The sequence below is a fragment of the Arvicola amphibius genome, chromosome 3 (assembly GCF_903992535.2).
Source record: "Arvicola amphibius chromosome 3, mArvAmp1.2, whole genome shotgun sequence".
NCBI classification, from domain to species: domain Eukaryota; kingdom Metazoa; phylum Chordata; class Mammalia; order Rodentia; family Cricetidae; genus Arvicola; species Arvicola amphibius.
The window spans coordinates 5598615-5616016 of record NC_052049.1 but is presented as its reverse complement, the minus strand read 5'-3'; the positions used below and the strand labels follow the sequence as shown (position 1 = coordinate 5616016).

The 17402-nt window shown below is 40.4% G+C and overlaps 1 pseudogene; it reads left to right on the top strand.

The window, feature by feature from the left end:
- Positions 1-9971: 9971 nt before the first annotated feature.
- On the top strand, positions 9972-10555 carry LOC119810830 (annotated as a pseudogene).
- Positions 10556-17402: the final 6847 nt, after the last annotated feature.

The following is a 17402-nucleotide window of genomic DNA, read 5'->3' as shown; positions in this document are numbered from 1 at the left end:
CCGATTTTACTTGTGAGGTGAGTGTAAGGTTGGGAAAAAAGGAAAGAATGTTACAATTTAAATTTATGAAGCTGTAGCCAACATGATGGTTATAGAAGGAAACGTGATTTCCAACAGAACACAAAACGTTATTTGTACCCAGTGTACTCAGAGTAGAAAGAGGGAATTACCCCCGAAGGGTGTCCTCTGACCTCCATGTTTAGACCCACACATATACATACATACAAATGTACATTTAAAATAAATTTCAAATATGCTTTTAATTTGTGTTTGTGTTTCCTGTAGACAAGGGGTGGAGAATTGATGCTTAAGACTCCATTGGTAACTCAATGAGATATAGAATCATATGCTAGACGACCTCTGTTCATTTCTTTGCAGAGGTTATATTGGTTAATTGAGGTCAGAATGCTGCTGATTCTGTTGATAAGCATCTGTTTGATGGAATCCTCTATACTATAAGGAAGAAAACTGCCTGAAAACAAAAATTCTTCTATCCTGCTGTGGGTGGAACATGATCGGCTACGTCAGCAGTCACTGTTATCTTGGGTTTCTCACCATGTTTGGTGATTTGAATAAGTATTGCCTCATGTGTTGTCTGAGGTTTCCGTCCCACCAGGTCCCATAACCATTTAGTCCCAAATAAACACACAGAGGTCTACATTTATCATAAATTAATTGGCCCATTAGCTCAGGCTTCTTACATCTTATATTAGCCCATTATTCTTGTCTGTGTTAGCCACATGGCTTGGTACTTTTTTTGGCGAGGCAGTCACATCTTGTATCCGCTGCATCTGCCAATCAGCATTTATTTAAAATATAATTGACAGTGTACAGACCGATGTCCCACAGCACCGAAGGACTCATATATTTGATTTCTTAGTCGTTGGGAAAGATTATCTTTGAAAAGGATTTAGAACTGTGAACTTTAAAATGTCCTTGCTCCTCCCAAGACAGAATAACTTTTATACTAGGGCACAACTTCATTATCATTTGGCAAAAAAGATTCTTTAGACTCTGCCTTTTCTAAAATATAAAGACTGAGAAAATAACTTACCTTTTTGTTTCATAAGTATCTGTAATACCCGATTCTGTGTTAGCCCCTTGGTACAGTTCGCGCACCACTGTACCGTACGTGAGTTGGGCAAGGGCCTGGAGATTGAAAGAACACACAAAGAGACCTGGATCATTCGAAAGGAGATCAGCCGAATGCCGTTTATTTAACCTTGGGGAAATCCTTGTATACCTCACTGCTGCACAAGGATTTCTGCCCAGGCAGGTGGGAAATTACCACACCAAAGATGGAGTAAACAATGCCCTACAGCTAATCACCAGGCGGGGCAGAGGGAGCACAGGAACAAACAATGTTATAGCTGGCTGACCAGAAACTGTCCTCAAGATGAACCCCAAGAACAAGGGTAGACCCGGGGTCCTACAAGTAATTATATTAAAAATATGTCCCCAAATATTCTGTTTCTTCAAAATAATTGCTTATGTTTTCAAATAAATATGTCAGAATGCCAATTTAAAAAAGTACTGTGACCTTATTAAATGAGGTGTGTCATGGGGGGGCGCTATAAGGTGTCAAAAGCCAAATCTAGGCCCCATGTTTCACTCCTTCCTCCTACCTAAAGATTCCGATGAAAAATTCTCCATCACCATGTTCACTTGTAGGCCTCAATGCCTCTTGTCAAGGTGACAGTTGGGTAAGCGTCTAACAGTGTGAGCAAGCCCCAATTAAATGCTTTCTTTAACATAGTTGCTGTATCATCAGGTCATGCACAGTAATAGAACACTGGTTAAAGCAGAAGCTGGTAGCAGAGAGCTTGATATTTCTGTGCACGGCCTGACCATGGTCTTGTCTGGTGGGATACGGAAGAATTAGGATAGACTTTATAGTAGAAAATTGATTTAAGACTTTTGAACAAGAAGGAGCCATTGTATTTGGGCACATGGAAGATAATGCTGAGTGGTATTTGAACTATGGGGTGCCAGAAGGATCAGAAGGGGAGAATATTAGAAAGTCACCTACAGATGCTTTCGTGATATTTTGGTAAAGAATGTGTGCCACACACCGCGCACCACCCCACCCCCAACCCCCCCCACTCCCCACCCCCCGTCTGTGCTCTATGTGCTAGAACCCAGTTCGCGAGCTTCCAGCAAGGGGCTGGAGGTTGAGGTAACACACGCAGAGACAGACGGACACAAGGACCTCCAATCACTGGTACCAAAAGCCCCTCTTTAATAGCACCATGGAGGCTTAAATACCCTGCAGTCAATGGCCAACAGATGAAAATCCCATTCTGATCCTCTAGGCAAAGCACAGCTTTTAGTAACTTCAATTAGAAGGCTCTAGAAAGGGAAGAGCAGCTGAAGGCCAGGACTTAACTGGTCCCAACAAATGTGGCTACTTTTTTGTCCTAGTCCAAAAATATCTGCCTTACATTGAATTGAGGAGTTTTGCATGAATAGGTTTGGCATAGGACATTCCCCCAAAAAACCCTTGAACTGACACTGTTGTGTGGCTATTAGAGGTCACACTCGTACAGATCTATAGCAAGTTTTTCAAGGAAAATTATAAAATGTGTTGATTGAGGAGAACTGGAGCACTAGGAAATGTAACGGATCTAAGTCCAGTGCTACAGGGAGAAAAGGTTTAAGGGAAGCCTGGTGCTAAATGGAATAAAAGGAATAATAACATCAGGGCAGAATCCCGCCTAGGTTACCTTTCAACATCTTAAAAGAGTGGAAGGAAAACGTAAGAAAAAAGGGAATTATCAGCTATAGACTGATGCCGAGGTAATTGAAGGAGGGGTCCAAATTCCAGCCACAAGAAATAGTAGAAATTTGAACCTTGGCCCAGAGGATTTGTGCTAAAAATCAAGAAAGTATGGAAGGAAGGAGCTGTGGAACCATGCCTCCGTGGCTAAGAAATTTTGCCGATGCCTGGCAAGTATAAGGGGTTTCCCCACAGAGTAAAGCTATCAAAGTCATTCCTAAATTTGGGTTGAAATCCCCAAATGTTGGAGGTGTCAAGACTTATGGGGTACCTTACCAGAACTGTGGGCTGGTTGTGGAAGCAGTCTGAGAAAAAGAAGTACATTGCAGTCAAGAGAGGTGAAATGAGTTGGAGTTCTGAAGCATTTTGGCATCTGAAATGGAGATGAAGAATCCTGCGGATCCAGTACTTTCCTTCCTTCCCTTTGGAATAGGGAATGTTCATGCTGTGCCTTTGCGGAATGTAAGTATGCCATAGACCTTCTTTTTTTATTTTTTATTCTTTAACAGGGTTATGTTTAGTGCAATGCCTTAAGTATTCAGTAGAGACGGTGAACTTTGGACAGAAAACAAGTGTTAACACTGTGATACATTATGGAGTCTTTTGAAGTTGAACTGAGTGCATTTTTACATTAATTGATTACAAGCCTATGGGAGCCAGGAAATGGAATGTGGTGGATAATATAAGATTTTCCCACTTAGTCTCATATATTTAAATACTTAGTCCTCAGGGAGTGACACTATTTGCAAAGGATTCAGTGTTAAATATTCTTGTGGGAGGAAGTGTGTCCCTAGGGATGGGTTTTGAGGTCTCACGTCCCAAAGCCAGGTCCCAAGCCATGCCTTGTTCTTCATGTTTTCTATGGCTCTGGATCTTGAACTTCCAGCTACTCCTCCAGCACCAAGTCTACCTGTGTGCCACACTGCTCCCTACCATATGACAATGGATAAACTAAAACTGTAAGCAAGCCCAAATTACTTTCTCTTATAAGAGATTTCCTGGTCATTCTGTCTCTTTTCAGTAACAGAAAACTATAAGAACAACCATGGTAGACAGTGATCTTAAATGATAATTCAATTGAAATCCTCTATCTTTACATTGCTTTTGTGAGCATATTTTATTACTGTACCAGGAATGGTTACTAAAGCTGCATACCAAATGAATGCATGAATCTGACATTTAATACATATGCCCAGCTATTCTACCACAGCAGGAAGTGAATATTGCAACGTTGTTTAAGTAAAAGAAAAGGATGATTTCAGTGCTTAAGAAAGAAATTATTTCAATTTTTACATCTACATCCCACATACATGAGCACCTAAGTTTGTAAAAGGAAGATTACTAAAGTTTAAATCATATATTGACTATCACACATTAGTATTGGTAGGGTTCAATATTTCAGTTTCACCAATGGACAGATCGTTCAACCAAAAACTAAGCAGAGAAATCCTGGACCTAACAGATGTTATAAACCAAATGCACCTAAGCATATCTCTAGAACATTAGACCCAAACTCAAAAAATATACGTTCTTATAGGTAGCTCATGAAACTTCCTCGAAAATTAACTACATGCTCATTCCCAAAGCACATCTCAACAGATACCAGAAAATTAAAATAACCCCATGCATCCTATCACAACACCACAGACTAAGGCTGGATTTCAACAAGAGAAACATCAGGAAGTTTGCAAACTCATGGAAACCAAAAAACTTTAGAGTAATTGAAAACTGGGTCAAGACAGAAATAAAGAAATTAAAGACTTTCTAAAATTCATTATATAGATGTGGTCATATTTCATCTGAATTTTAACAAATAAAGCGTAGTTGAAGTTCAGAAAGTAAAACAGCCCCACTGATCAGCCTTACAGGCCAGGCAGTGGTGAGATACACACTTAATCCCACTAGCCACACTAGTTTGCTATGGAAACCAGGTGGTAGTAGTGTACACATTTAATCCCAGGTTTAGAGAGGAATGCAAAATATGAGAAGCTCTCACACACAGTCCCATTCTGAGATTCCTGGAGGCAGGATTGCCAATTCAGACTGACTTAGAGTTAAGAGCCTGTGGGTTGGCTCTTTTGCTTTTCTGATCTTCAGTATAAACCACAATATCTGTCTCTGATGTTTTTATTAATTGTGCAGCATATAAATAACTCAAGAGACTAGATATCAAAACCCAAATCATCTAATTTCAAAATGGAATAAAGATCTAAAGAGACTATTTTATTTTATTTTTTGTATTGTTTTTCTTTATGTTTTCTTTCTTTTTTTAATTTTGTCGAAGCAGGGTTTCCCCATAGCTGTGGAGCCTGTCCTGGAACAAATTCTTGTAGACCAGTATGGCCTCAAACTCACAAAGATCCACCTGCCTCTGTCCCCAAGTGCTGCACCACCACCATCCAGATTAAAGAGACATTTTTAAAAAGAGGTCTCTCAAATAACTGAGAAACACTTTTTAAAGTATTTACTCTCCTTAGCTTTTTAAAATGAAACTTCTTTGAGATTTCATCTTCTAATGTCAGAATGGTTAAGTCAATAACACCAATGTCAGGTAACGTGGTGAGGATGTGGAGCAAGTGAAACACTTCACCATTGCTCGGAGAGCAAACTTGTACACCCACTGTGGATATATTTCATACAGTTGGGAATTGATGTACCCCAAGATTCACCTAAGCAACTCTTGTGCATATACCAAAAGGATGTTCATTCTACCACCTGCTCAGACATGTTCACTGGTGCTCTGTTCATAATTGTCAGGAATTGAAAACAACTTGCATGGCCCTCAACAGGATAATGGAAAAACAAATGTGATTCATGCTGTGGAATAAACATTTCATTCACTATAAACATGTGTCATTATGATTGGTTTAATTAAAAGCAAGGTGGAAAATATCTGGGCATGATTTTTCAGGCACAGGATGCTGGGAAGAAGAAAAAGGGAAGAGTTGCCACACAGATAGGGAGGAAGCAACACGGGCAGTACAAGTAAAACTAATAAAGCTACCAGACAAAAAGCATATTGATAAAAAATACACTAATATAAGTTGTAAGAGCTAGGTAGCAGCAAGCCTAAGCTACTGGTTGAGCTTTTATAATGAATAAATGACTGCCATTTATTTGGGAGCTATCTGGAAGGACAGAGGAAACCACTTACAGGTACATTTACACACAGAGTATTACCCAGCTATTTTCAAAATGACATCATGCAGATTATAAGCATATGAATGGAACTAGAAAACACCATCCTTCAAGAGGTAACCCAGACCCCGAAAGTCAAATATGGCATGTATTCAGTTATAAGTGGATATTATCCATTAAGTAAATGATAACCAAGCTTCAGTCCATAGACATAGAGGCAGGTTAGTTAAAGAGGAGAGGTCTGTGAGTGTGCAGCAAACTGCCCTCAAGGGGAAATAAAAGCGATTTTACAGATGGACTTAAGTCTGGAGGGAAATAAAGCAATAGTGATTAGATGTGAGGTGCAGATGAGAGGGAGGGAGAGACACCTGGAATAGAGGAGCGTTTTGGTTTAGGTTGTGGAAACCTAGCACAGTGACAACTTCCTAGAATTGTGAAGGTGTCCTATTGCGGACTCCTAGTAATGGGCCATATGAGGTCTCAATTGACCATATATTGCTCTAAGGCAAGCATTCTAATTGGTATTAATAATAAAAACCTGGAGCCAGATATCGGGGCAAATGCTGAGAGATCAGAGAGAGAAAGCGCAAACTACAGCTAACTCTCACTTTGCCAACTCCTCAGCTGAACAGGGATGACTTCCTGTCTCCTCCTGCCTTCTATTTTTCTCTCTGCCATATCACTTCCTGTCTGTAGAGGCCTCCAGTCCTCTATGGTTACCTAGTGACTAGGTCTGCCCTCTGATCTATAGGCAGGCTTTAGTTATAATAGCATAAACAAAGTAGACTCACAGATTGCCCCCTCTACTTTAGCTCCTCACACCCAATAGCCCAGTGTCTTCTCTTGCTCTGCAGAAGACCATCTGCGGAGGTCCCCATTCTTCGCTGCCCCCATCTCCAGTGGATTACACAGATATGCTCACTGCCCTACCCCACTCCCCAACTTCAGCAGGCACTTTTGGGGACCCCCATGGCACTCCAGCCAGTGAAGCAGGTAGACTGACTGCACATGTTCACCTCTCCCTTCAATGCTTTGATCCCTTTCCTCCATTATCATCCCCAGCTCCGCATCAGAACACTTGCCCAGCCCATCCCCCACCTCGTTTCTAGAGGAGCGCACAGTTCTTCCCCTCCTACGCGCTCTCCCTTCAGACTTTCTTTCCCATTCCTCCACAACTCCAGCAGGCACTCCCTGGGAACCAGTTCACTCTGATTTGGGAGACAGGCTAACCGCAGTTGCTCCTTCTCCCTCCAGCCCTCCAAGAACAACCTCCCAGCCTCGTCCCCACTTCTTTAGCACACACTCTGGAATCTAACAATGAAGATCCTGTGAAAAACCCTTCTTTCCTCCCTCTTCTGATGATTCTCCTCCAATTCCAACCCTTCCTGGTGTCTAAGTCTCAGGTCCCAATGCACAAAACCACATTTTACTTTGAACCCCCAGTTCCCATAACTATCAGGACCAAAGGCACTCTTCCTCCCGGCCAATCTCTTAAGAGCCAGAGAGGAAACAGAAATCAAGAAACCAAACATGTACTCAATGAAAACATGACAATGTCAGAACCAAGAATTACAATCTTCTCAATGCCAGATGCCCGGATGCGAATTCAAAAACACAATGAATAAAAGCCAGGACAATATGTCTCTACTACAGCAGCAACCCTCCCATAACAGGCCCTGAACAGAGTTGAGGCACAAATACAAGACCTTAAAATAAATTTTATGCTCATGATAAGGTCCTTAAAGAAGAAGCAAATAAATACCATAGAGAAAGAAAAGAAACAAAAGCCTGGTGGCTTCAAATAGCAGTCTGGCTGGCTTTTCCTCTGACAGCAGTACCCTCCTGCTGATGGGCTAGCCCCACATGTTAAACAATGAAGACATGTTTACCCCAAAGTTGTGGCCCTACTACCACCTTCAACATGCTCATCAACTCGGCCTCAGGGAGGACATTTCCTCAAAAGCATTCCAAAGCCCTGCCTGGGGAGACAGGAGTCAGGCTCCTGTGTTGCCTCAGCTCAGCAGAAGATTCCTCTGTGTGCCCTACTGTGTTTCTGTTTCCTCAGCCCTAAGAAAACCCTTCTTTTCTTGTGGATTCTCCCTGCCGTGGTTGATATTTTCCCATTAAGTTACATGTTGCAGTTGGGATGTTTCCCCTTTTAACTCTTCATCTGCCAGAAAAACAAGGAACCAAACCAGATCAAGAACCGCCCCCCCCCCCCCCCAGACTGTAACACTGCAGCAGAAGAATGCTCTTTCCACTTACCAGCTTCCACATGCCTTTCTTTCATTTTGCTGTTTTGCTCTTTGTAGTGCTGTGTGCTAAAACCCAGGACCTCCTGACTTCAAGGAACCTGCACCATCACCCAGCTACCTCCCATTCATTTTTGTTCTTTTATTTCATTACAAGGCTTTCTTTCTTTCTTTCTTTCTTTCTTTCTTTCTTTCTTTCTTTCTTTCTTTCTGTTTCTTTCTTTCTCTTTTGCTTCTTTCTTTTTTTAATTATTTCTTTCTTTGTCTGATTTTCTTCCTTTCTGCCTTCTCCCCCGCCCCCTCCGTTTTGACATAGGGTCTCTCTGTGTAGTCTTAGTGATCCTGGAACTCGCACTGTAGACCAATCAGGCCTTAAACTCACAGAGAGTCACCTGACTGCTAGAATTAATAGGGTGCACATCACCATCTCCCAGCATATGGGAGGCTTTCTTAAATTGTCCAGGTCTGCTTTGAAATCACTTTGCACATCAGGCATGACTTGGTGCTCTGATCCCTGTCCGCGCTGCCACCGGCCTCTCTACTCTAATTCCAAAGGCTTAGCAGTGACTTCACATTTAAATTTTTTTGTAATTATCTCAAAGTAAAAAGAATCAAACTATATGTTTTATTTTGTAGTAAATTTCTACAATATGCAGACCTGTGTGTGAAATCACGGTAAAGTGACCAAATGTAATAAAAATTACTCTAAGGTCATCCAAAAATCTCAGTTTGCAAGCCTAGGATTTTAAGAGCAGTCTGGCTCCCTAAATTTCTCCATCTAATGGCAGAGATTGCTCATTTTAATCCTTTCCCGAGGGCACAAGCCTCTAGTGTCTCTGGGAATTCTTTTACACCGACCTAGGGGAAATGTAGTCTCATCCGTTGTGACGTCACAAGCAAGGATCGCCCTGTGGCCTTCTGAGTTCCTTCTGAGCACATTCTGCCCTCAAGCAGCTTCCCTCTCCGGTTTAGATTCAAGTTTCTTACTACCCTGCTTAAGTTGGATCTCCGAGCACAGGTTGGTTCGGGGTGCAGGGCAGCCCAGCAGGTCTGAGGGATCGTTCAAGGGGAGCCGGTAGGTCCATCGTGGAAGGAGTGGGCACGGGGCCATGGGAAGCGGGAAGAAGCTCACTTTGGATTTGCTGTTCGAACCTAGGCTGCGCCATCCAGTCAGGATTTAGGTCCGCGACTGGGAGAGGGCGACGGGGTCGGTGCTGGGGCCCCTGGTGCTCCCGTTAGGGCGGGTCAGCTGGCTGCCCGGCCCCTGAGGCTGTGCTGGGAGCTCACTTTCCAGCTCGCCCGGGGAAGCCTGCTGCCACCAGTTGACTCTGAAAGGCTGTAGTCAGGATTCTCTGCGGTCCAGAAAGTGGAGGTTCTGGTCCCTACTGCGCTGTTTATTTCGTTATAATGAGAGACCTAGGAAGGACATGTGTAGTGTTATTTGACAAAGTCAATTAACAGATACGACACGAAGGTTATTTTACTGGAGCCCCCAAACCTTTGTGCTGTTTTCTGTAGCTGATTAGTAAGGGAGAGGCGCTATACAAGACCCTAGTGAATTTTTTTACAGATCTCTGCAAAACTGAACGCAGAGACAGACATACTTTCAGATATGAAGCTGACGTCTCTTCATTACTAGTTGTGCACTAGAAGCTTGGAATAAAAGAATGCCTTTATACTACAGAAAACCATTCCTTTAATACAGTGTAGGTTCCTGTGAGCTCCATTAACCACCTCTCTTGCTAGAGTCTGATCATTTCTCTGACTAAGAGCAAGCACTAAACTAAAAACAAGCAAAATCGGGAGGCCGCACGGTAAGCTAGCGCTCTGGGTCCGGCTGTGCGCGGGGCCACGGGGCCGGGCTGTTCGGCCCCAAGAACTCGTGGCGGGGTCGCTCTGCCCCTTGGAGCCGCGGCCACGTGCGAGCGGCCGGCCCGGACCTGCCTATGACCACAAATCCGGGAGTCCAAAAGGGATATAGATGCCTGGAGTTACTGTAAAAGACGTTAACCAGCAGGAGTTCGTCAGAGCTCTGGCAGCCTTCCTCAAAAAGTCCGGGAAGCTGAAAGTCCCCGAATGGGTGGACACAGTCAAGCTGGCCAAACATAAAGAGCTTGCCCTACACACCAGCTGCTTCTACAGCGGGGCACCTGTACCTGCATGGTGGTGCTGGGGTTGGCTCCATGACCAAGATCTATGGAGAAACGGTGTCAGGCCCAGCCACTTCAGCAGAGGCTCCAAGAGTGTGGCCCGCCGCGTTCTCCAAGCCCTGGAGGGACTGAAAACGGTGGAAAAGGACCAAGATGGGGGCCGCAAGCTAGCACCTCAGGGACAGAGAGATCTGGACAGGTTTGCCGGACAGGTGGCAGCTGCCAACAAGAAGTATTAGAACAAAGGATGCTGGGTTAATAAATTGCCTCATTCATAAAAAAAAAAAAAAAAAAAAAAGCAAAATCTATGACATTAACCATGGTCATTAAATCTTTAAGATTCCATACATAGAGCTATATTAATCTTCAAAGTTTAGGACAACTTTAATTCTGAGGTCAGGAATTCCCTCCTACTAGGTAACAGGATATATAGAAAAAACTGTCAAAAAAGAACATAGAAGAAAGAGCAGAACTAATTGAGTATTTTCAATTAAATATTAAAGTGAATATCCAGCTGGTGCTATAAATGATACAAAAATGTGAACAATCCCAAACAGTTCCACGGAAAACTAACTGGGAGGTGCTAATTTTTACTACATTCTGCAGATACTCTGATGGAAGAGATTCTCAGGCTGTACAAAAAATAATACAGGTGAAAATCTGAAGATACTTGAACTTCTCATACTTGTAATTTCTATTTAACCAGCCGGGCGGTGGTGGCGCACGCCTTTAATCCCAGCACTCGGGAGGCAGAGGCAGGCGGATCTCTGTGAGTTCGAGACCAGCCTGGTCTACAAGAGCTAGTTCCAGGACAGGCTCCAAAGCTACAGAGAAACCCTGTCTCGAAAAACAAACAAACAAAAAAAAAATAATAATTTTTATTTAACCTTTTTGGTCTCTAAGGAAATTTGAAAGACAGACTATTATTGCATTTTAACCACCATACTACACAGAGAAAATACTTTAAAAATTTTTAAACTTATTTTACTCCTTATTAATTTTTAAAAATCCATCACAAGTCTGATTACATTGTCATTTTAATTTTTTGTGCCACATAAGAACGTTAACATTTGTTAATGTTGCTGTTAAACTGTCAAAAATGCAGTTTTCCATTAACAGCAGCGAGCTGAGGGTAAATTAGAGCAAGAAGTATAACCCAGATGGCCTCTGGGTCAATTATTAAATATTTAAATGCCATAATCAATATATCTTTAAGGATTTTGAGGACCATGTACTAAGTATATCTGATTTTATACAAACTTCCTTTGTGCTTATTTCTCTATATGCAAACATGTATGGAAGACTACAGCTTGTTCTTGTAATTGAGTTACATTTGTGCTGAACTTGACTGTAAACATTGTTTTGAGCAAATGGAATAACTGAATCATCGATAAGGTGACTGATCATTGGCTTGTATGGTTTAATTATGTTTTGCAATTTTTAGTAATTTAGTAGATTTTATGAGATGAGGATTTTACAATTTTATTCCTCTTAAGCTTGAACCTTAAAATTTTGAACTGAAGATCCCGTAGCATTGAAGTAAAACTTAATAAATATAGTTGTAAAGATAAAAAAGCTAGACATATATCTTTAGTCGGTTTCTGCTGTCCTGAAGAGACCTTAGGGACTTAAACCTTATTTGTCAAGCATATTTTGTTTTTTTACTTCTAAAGTTTTAGAAGTCTAGTGTTAACATAAAAGGAAGTGGTTAAACATACAGTTAGCAAAGACATAAATTGTTGGGCGTACATCTCTCAGTCTTTTTTGATAACTTGAGTATACCTTTATAACCTTAGGAATTTAATGGTGTATAAAAATTCTTCCTAATCTAAAATAGCTTAGAGACCTGCTATTTCCTGCTTATTATACAACAAAAATAGAATAATACATAAAGTAGACAATTGTATGAGGAAGTTTTACAGGTGCTGCTCAGTTGGTTTATACAACGTGGTCATCATAATCTAAATGATGGTAAAATTACATGGCCTGTGTTCTTTACTCTTTCTAAAGATGGCTGCTAACCACGTGGTTGATTCTATCCTGGTGAGGTCTTCGGTGAAGATGGAGGCGGCAAGCCACATGGCTCCTGTTTAAAAACTTCTATCCTGTGCAGTGTTATGTAGTCGACTTCTTTTTAAAACAAGAGTTAAATTGTATGTGTAGTATACTGTAGTAAATTAAAATTGCCTGTTTATATATTTTACTATTATTCTATTGTTATAAATTTTAAGCTAACTTTTTGTTTTTTTTAACCATACCCAATGAATTTTTAATCTTGAGATTAAGAATTTATAGAGAACAGAGAGATATTTCTTTTCTGGATGTGCTACTTTATGCATAAAGTTAGTCAAAATATCCAATGGTTGGAAAATATTTAATGAAAGTTGATAAATAATAGCAGCTTTAGGCTGTTGAGCTGTGCAACCCAGGAATGCGTACAATATATTCTGTGGAGTATGTGTAATTTGTATATAAAATATAGGCTACTTGTCCTTTTGAAAAGCCATGTATCAAAACATTAAAAGTAAACTTTATAAATTTTTAGATGTAATTTTAGGTAAAAACCCATTGGGCATCATAAAAAAAATCTTAGATGAGTATCCTCTGTAATGATTGTCTTAGGGTTTCTGATGCTGTGAATACATTCCATGACATTGGCAAGTCTTAACAAAGGAAAACCTTTAAATGGGGTGAGCTGATGGTTTAGAGGTCTTAGTCTATTATCATCATGGTGGGTCGCAAGCAGACTGACCTGGTGCTGAAGAAAGAGCTGAGAGTTTTACTTCTTAATCATCAGGCATCAAAAAATGGGTTTGGTTTGAGGATCTATGAGACCACAAAGCCTGCTTGCTCAGTGGCATGCTACCAATCCACACCTCCCAATAGCGCCACTCTCCCTGAAACAGATCCTTAGTAGCGATAGTCAGATTATAGTGTGCCCAATTGAAATAGCCCAAAACTATACATTTTGCTATGTTTGTTTAGTTACCAAGAAAGTTAAGCACTCATTTAAATATAGATTTGAGAGATGAAAACAGGAGAAGAGAACATCATCCAGGTATCGCAGGACTGATTACTCTGAGAATTTAAACAGTGTCGGCTTTCATGTTTTATGTCCTAATTTTACTTGTTCCAGCACTAGGACTTTTTAAACTTTACCCCCTTTTAATTTTTTTTCCCAATGAAGGGACAATGAATTTATTTATACTGAGTTATTACCAATATGCGGGAAGAACAAAATAAGCTAACAAGAGTAAGCAGATAACAACAACAACAAAATCTAAGCTCTGGAGCAGCCACATTGGCTCATGCTGTAGCAGCAGAGCCCCACCCACCCTTTCTTAGAACTGGGGTGTAACAGAGGCCACTCTCTGCATCCCATTCATAGAAAAGGGCCACATGGCCAGAGAGTTTTAAGTTCCAATCTGATTTATCAGGAAACCTAAACAAACATGACTGGCCAGGAAGCCAAGCACCTGCTTAGTACATTGAGCCTTGATGTGATCTGCTAAGATGTGTCCACCAAGGGAAAAATGTTTTTTGTTTGTTTGTTCATTTTGTATGTGGATGTTTATTTTGTTTTGTTTGTCTCCCTTCTTCATTGTTTACAAAAGTGATTGAAAAGGATTTTTCTCTCCTCCTTCATGGGCTCTCATTACATGCATTCCTGTGAGTATAAATATAAATATATAAATATTCACTCTGAATATTTCATTACTTTGGATCTTAACAAATATTTCAGTAAGTGTCATAGGAGGCTACTTTTTCGTTTCCTTGCTGCCCAGACTCAGAAATAACCACACAGAAACTGTATTAATTAAACCACTGCTTGGCCTATTAGCTCTAACTTCTTATTGGCTAGCTCGTACATCTTAATTTTACCCATTTCCATTATTTTATATTTAGCACGAGGCTTGTGTTCTACCAGCAAGGTTCCAATGTGTCTGTCTCTGGCAACAGCTCCATGGCTTTTCCCTGACTCTACCTTTTTTCTTCCAGCATTCAGTTTAATTTTCCCCACCTAGCTCTACTCTACCCTATCACAGGGCTAAGACAGTTTTTTTAATTGATATTTATTGAGCTCTACATTTTTCTACATTGTTCATTTATTGATCTTCCCTTTGGTTGCTGAAAATCATGTCATTTGGTACAGTCATTTGAATCACTCGGTACATGCACAGAAGCCAGGCCTCAGCCCAGAGTTGCTGGATCAGATCTACATCTTCATTGTATTTATCATTTGTGAGTAGTCATATGGGAATGAACAGTACCCCCTCCATCACTATGGCTCTCTATTGTGACAAATGTATGATATGTGTGCTGTATTATAAGAACAGGACAAAACTGCATATTTTATTTCAAAATTTTATATTTTTTAATGTGTTTATGATGTGTACTTGGTTTTATTGCTAGTGTCCTTGCCTAAGAGATTGACCCTCTGGAACTGGAGTTCCAGACAGTTGTGTGCAACCATCTGGATGCTAGGAATGAATTCCAGGTGCTTTGGAAGAGCAGTCAGTGCTGTTTGCTACTGAGCCTTCTCTCCATCCTGAACAGTACTCTTTTGTAGATACTTGCTCTCCGTTGTATGGTTTGTAAAATTAGAATATTCATGGGAGTTCCTAGGATCTTCTGCCATTCACTTTCCTAAATGAGAGTCCTGTGCCACATCACAGTATTACAACAGACTTATTTTAAGGATATTGCTTACCTATTTCAGAAGGGCTTCTAGCACTTTTCTCACGCTAGGTGACTATTAGATTAATATCAAGAAGTCCATATGCCTCTTCTTATTTGTTTTTACTGCAATTATAACTTACATAATATATAATATTCTTTTTTTTCTTATTTCAGGAAATGATTTCATTCAAGGATGTGGCCATTGATTTCTCCACAGAAGAATCTGAATGGCTGGACCCCGATCAGTGGAATTTGTACAGGGATGTGATGTTGGAGAATTTCAGCAACCTTGTGTTCCTGGGTGTGTTGTCCTCTTTTTAAATCGTTGCTGCCTTTTAAGCTATGACTGTTTTGATCAGAAACTACAACTCTGCCACGACCAGCAGTGGTTGTGCTTCAAAAGCCACAACCTGAGAAAATTATGTTCCCTCATGCACTGCCTCTTTCAAATCTATGAAGCCAACTTATCTAAATCTTGAAACTTGCTTTCTTTGTAAGGTATCTCATGGTAGCTAGTGCTTCCAACAGTGGAATTTATGGGACAAATTTAATGGAAAATTAAAGAGAGTATTCCTATACCTTAGAATGATTTTTATCTCTTGTCATGTTCATAACTTCCTCCCCTCACTTTTTAGATGTATCCTTTATCTTGGGGGTAATGTTATGCAGTAAGTTGTATGAGTGGGAAGCATACATGTTGTAAAGAATATCACACTCTTTGATTTTAACATTTTTTCTTATAACTTAGGGACGTGAAGCTCAGGACCTGCAAATCCTAAATTTCTCCTATGCATTTATGAAGAACTAATCCTCTATAATCATTGATTTTTATCCTCTCCTTCCTTCTATGTACAGTCCTAGAGAGGACTTGTGATCCCCGGGAGAACACACTAAGGATGTTCTCTTTTCTCATACACAGGTCTTGCCTCCTCTAAGCCATACCTGGTCACATTTCTGGAGCAAGGATGAGGACCTTCAGAGATGAAGAGACAAACAGCAGCTGCCATGGAAACAGTGTGTGTAGGAATGAGGGGACAGAGGCCAGGGTGAGAGGCCAGAGATCCAGCAGAATAGGAGGCTTTATCACCAACACTGACTCACAATGTTCTGATGGGCACAAGGTTTAAAGGATTTCGTTTGTATTTTTCTGTGAGAAGAGGATGTTTATGATGCATTTATTCTGTCATGCTTTGTCCTGCTCCCATCAGGTCAGCTTCTGTTTACAGTAACTGACTGAGTCCTGTAATTTCTAGGTGAACATGATTTATATTTCATAAGTTGATCAGTGGATATTTATTCATAAAATGTGGATATATCTTCCTGTCTTCAATCTTTGAAATGTATTATTTAACACTGTTATGGACAGTTTTATAGTTATGCAGCCTCTCATACCTTCCAAATCCAAAAGTCTGCATTTAGGATATATATGAATTGCAAAAACATGTGTCTTCCAACATGAACCACTTTTATAGTTGGGTAGTGGTGGCTCATGCCTTTAATCCCAGCATTCAGGACACATAGGCAGGGCAATCTCTGTGAGTTTGAGGCCAGCCTGGTCTTCCAGAACAGGCTGTACTGCTACAGAGAAATCTTGTCTCAAAATATAAGCACATGTTTTGGGGGCGGTGGAGGCTTATGCCTTTAATCCCAGTACTCAAGAGACAGGGACAGGTAGGTATATCTCTGTGAGTTTGAGGCTAGCCTGGCCTACAGAGCATGTTCCAGGAATTTTATACTTTGTGTTCATCTAGTCAAAAAGTTACTATATCTCTTAAAGCATCTTGTTTATAATAGCATAATAGTCTTGTTTTATTAATTGCTGATGTTATGCCTTCCTTACATGTTTGACATTGATTGATATTCATTTGTTTTTATGATCTATGTTGTCATGGTCTTTGATGTTCACTGCAAGTGACATAATTTCAACTTGTCATGGTACTTTTGTTTTTATTTTTTTTATTTTTTTAATGATTTTATTGCGCTATACATTTTTTCTGCTCTTCCCTTTCTCTCCCCTCCCCTTCAACCCTCTCCCATGGTCCCCATGCTCCTAATTTATTTAGAAGTTCTTGTCGTTTTCTACTTCCCATGTAGATTAGATACATGATTATCTCTCTTTGGGTCCTCATTGTTGTCTAGGTTCTCTAGGATTGTGAAATGTATAAAAGCAACGTAGGAGTGAGTACATATGATATTTGTCTTTCTGGGTCTGTGTTACCTCACTCAACATGATATTTTCTAGATTCATTGTCATGGTGCTTTTAATTAAGCTCCACTGATTACAGCTTCAGAAACTTGAATGTAATATGATTTATAATTAACAATACAGGTATGAGTCAATGTTTCTGTTTTTAAAAAACATAAATATAGAGAATCTTACTCAGTTTTCATTCATTTCTCAACCTT